This window comes from Monodon monoceros, unplaced genomic scaffold (genome assembly GCF_005190385.1).
Source record: "Monodon monoceros isolate NGI ecotype Baffin Bay Population unplaced genomic scaffold, NGI_Narwhal_1 Super_Scaffold_2, whole genome shotgun sequence".
NCBI lineage: Eukaryota > Metazoa > Chordata > Mammalia > Artiodactyla > Monodontidae > Monodon > Monodon monoceros.
In genome coordinates this window covers 102,281,856-102,285,908 of record NW_021703776.1, presented here as the reverse complement: position 1 = coordinate 102,285,908, position 4,053 = coordinate 102,281,856, and the positions used below count along the sequence as shown (strand labels likewise).

General features: G+C 47.2%; 1 pseudogene; it reads left to right on the top strand.

Moving 5' to 3' along the window:
* Positions 1-631: 631 nt before the first annotated feature.
* Positions 632-2,888, top strand: LOC114901876 (annotated as a pseudogene).
* The last annotated feature ends 1,165 nt before the right edge of the window (positions 2,889-4,053 follow it).

The window sequence follows — 4,053 nt, the reverse complement described above, 5'->3', positions numbered from 1 at the left end:
ATCTTTCTTTCTCTTTGCCCCTTTCACCTTCTCTCTTGCATCTCTAACTGTCAACTTGTTCTGAAATGCAGAGAATCCTCTGACAGTGGCCCCAAGAGTTAGTTCCGGTCATGTGGGACCCCCCCCCCCATTGGGGGCTTTTCTCACTCCCCCAGCAGAAAGAACTCCACTAGACCAGATACTGGGCCCTGCTCCAGGCCTGGGCATTGCAACCTCCATGGACCCAGAGCCCAGGCTTTGGGGGTCCCTCAAGCCTCTAAGCCAGGCACCCACTGCGCCCACTGCCTGGCGTCTTGATGTGCTTCTCCCTGACAGGGCCGCATTCTCATGGTTGCCCTACACAAAGGTCACCAGCAGAGCAGTGCCCCTCCACGGCCACTGGCACCCAACCTGGGACCCAGCAGAGCCGCACCCAGCACACCTTTCTTGGGGAGCACAGGGAAGGTGGGAACCGTTGCTGATAGTGTTTGGTTTTCACTCTCCCAATAAAGATTAATTTCTTACAGTATCCTGTAGGACATACTGGAGTTCACTCTGAAGTCCGAGGCTTCACAGCCCTCGTTTTCAGTGCTGTCCTAGCATAATTCTTACTCTCCTTTGTCTTAAAAGCATACTGGTTTGGACAATAAATTATAGTCACTCCACCCAGAAGATGCACAACACAGACGAGACAGTGCCACCAGTAGGACAGTCAGTCCCTGCTGGGATTTCCTCATGGTTCCCAGTACAGACGTGCCATGCTAAAGCTCATCTGTGTGTATGAGTCCGGTGCTGACTTAACAGTTACCTCTTTAAACATTTAGCAGTAATGGCAGCTCACTTGAGAAGACATGTGAGAATGTCAGTTCTAAAAAAAGGTGCTGCCTGCCACCTGGGCGTGTGCGTCCCGAAGTGAAATCATCTCTGCAGCATTTACGCGGTGGCAGAGGCGGCGATTAGGCTCTCGGGAGCTCGTATGGGGGGAGGCAGCTCGCTCACTCCTCCCCGCACCTGCGAGCAGCACAGGACAAGGGCCGCGGAGGGGCAGCTGGTGTAAATGCTTTAAAGAGAACCGGGGAAACGCTGAAGACCGTCCTCCACCAAGGGCAAAGGAAACAATCAAAGAGTGAAGATGCAGCCCCCACTGAATGGGAGAAAATGTTTGCAGATCATATATCTGCTAGGGGTTCATTTCCAAGATGTGTAAGGAACTCCTGCCACTCAATGGCTAAAACTCTAATAACCTGATTTTAAAAAGGGGAAAGGACTTGAGTAGACATTTCTGTAAAGAAGACATGAAAAAGGCCAACTCGTATATGAAAAAGTGCTGAAGGTCACTAGGCATCAGAGAAATGCAAATCAAAACCACAATGAGATAGCACCTCACACCTGTCTGGATGCCTATTATCAAGAATAGCAAAAGACAACAAGTGTTGGCAAGGATGTGAAGAAATGGAAACCCTTAGACACTGTTGGTGGGGATGCAAAATGGTGCCACTGCTATGGAAAACAGTATGGAGATTCCTCAAGAAGTTAAAAACGAGGTCAGGCAGAGCTGCTGCGCGCTGGAAGAGCACAGTCCGGCGGCCAGCTCACACTCGCACCAACCGCCTGGCCCCAGGGCACCTCGCCGTCATCCTCCTGATGCGGACCTGCGTGGCCCAGGCCTTGCGCCATGGGGCCGGCCATGGCCTCCCGGGGCCCTACTCTGTGCGTCCTCGCGAGAGCCCCCAGCCGCCTCGCGCCCCTCTCGCCCTTGCCCTTGCATGCGCAGCAAGGCGCCTTCGGCCCCGGGTCCTTGCGTTCGGGCTGCTGCTTGCCGCGGTGGCCACGGCCCAGGAAAGGTGTGCGTGTGTGAAAACTACAAACTGACCACAGGGTCGGCGCCAGTGTACATCCGTTGCTGCACAGCCTTCTGTCATTTGCACAAAACTGGCTACGAGATGTTTGGTGATGATGGCAGAAATGACTCTCAAAGCCTGGAAGAGGAGGGAAGCCAGAGGACGCTATCCAGGCTGACGATGGGCTCTGTGATCCCGAGCGTGACAAGGGGCTCTTTAAAGCCAAGCAGTGCAATGGCACGTCCACGTGCTGGTGTGTGGACACTGCTGGGGTGAGAAGAACTGATAAGGACAGTGAGATATCCTGCTCCGAGCCAGTGAGGACCTACTGGATCGTCGGTGAACTAAAACACAAACGAGAAAAACCTTATGAGGATCAAAGTTTGTACACTGCACTCAAGGAGGTAATCATAAGTCGTTATCAACTGGATCCAAAATATATCACAGATATTCTGTATGAGAATGATGCTATCACTGTTGATCTGGTACAGAATTCTCAGGAAATTCAGAATGATGTGGACATAGATGATGTGGCTTATTATTTTGAAAAAGATGTTAAAGGTGAATCCTTGTTCCAGTCCAAAAGGATGGGCCTGAAAGTAAATGGGGAACTACTGGATCTGGATCCTGGTTGAACTTCAATTTACTATGTTGATGAAAAACCACCTGAATTGTCAGTGCAGGGTCTACAAGCTGGAATTATGGCTGTCATTGTGGTTGTGGCGATAGCAGTTACTGCTGGAATCATGCTGGTTGTTTCCAGAAAGAAAAGAATGGCAAAGTATGAGAAAGCTGAGATAAAGGACATGGGTGAGATGCATTGGGAACTCAAGTGTATAGCACTTTAATTTGAAGAGTAACTACAAAAAGGGAAATTAGCAAGCAGACTCAGATTACAAACATATGAGCGTGGGGCAAAGAGAAGATCTTTGAAGACCACTACTGTGCTAGTTAAACATCATATATTTGTAATAGTTAAACCTGTACTCAAAATATAAGCTGTTTGAAATTGACTTTACCAATCTTAAAATTTGACCACGAGTGTCATATATATGCAGATCTGATATAAAACCCAAACCTAAAATTTGGATTGCATAGTTTGAATTATTTACCCCTAACATTGAAGGGTATGCATTAAACATGCTTCCACAGTAGTATGGATGACTACTGTCTCGTCCATTTGTGATTAAGTAGCTGCCTTTCTCTTTACTTTGAGTTTTATACATAAAAACTTTTTCTTATGAACTATGAAATAGAACATTTAAAAAATGAGTTTCCTAAAAAAAAAAAAATGAAACTGCCCATGATCTAGCAATTCCACTTCTGGATATTTATCCAAAAGAATCAAAACCAGGATATCAAAGAGATATTTGTACATTCATCTTCATGGAGGCACTATTCCCAGTAGCCAAAAGGTGGAAGAACCCAAATGTCACAGCGAGTTTTCCCCGTCAGAACCAGTCAATGAATTAATACTCTGCTAACCCAGGGCTCTTCTCCATAGATTATACTGACTTTCTAGGTAGGAGTTGCTTGATAACAAATTAAAGGGCTTCTGTTCATGCCCATTCTAAGGGAAGCATTGGCTAAATTCTGAGGATCAAAACCAACATTCATGTTCGTCAACAGGGACTGTTTAAATACCACGTGGTCACAGCAAGACAGTAAAAACTGCAGCCTGGGGACTTCCAAAGTGTTATTGATGATCTTTTGCTTCCTGTTGGAAGTATTGTACTTCATACCTTGAAATATAATCTGGTCTTTCTCATCAATTGAGGGTTAAAGAAATGGCAAATTACGATTCGCTGGGTCAGTGGACATTCCCCATTCACTTGGCTGCCCTGCATCTACACTTCTTTCACACAGTTGGGGCTTATCTCCTGAACAAGCATCACCTGCCTCCACCACAGAGCTTGCCGAGGCCATGACTCTCTTCTTCACTTCACCCGGGAAGACCCTGTGCCACGGCAGGCACGTGTGACTGGCCACCACCAGCCTGTCAGTGGCAGAACCAGGATGAGAACCTAGTTTTCAGGCCCCCTTCATCTCCTGTATTGCATTACTTCGAGATGATCACTGGTGCAGTTAATCAGAAGAAGTCCTGAATTAAAAAAAATCTATTATGGGTATCTTTGAGAAGATTTAGGGTAAGGCTAAAAAAGCAGTAAAGCACAGTTCTGGATTCATTTTTTAAGAAGTCTTCAAGAGGGCTTCCCTGGTGGCGCAGTGGTTG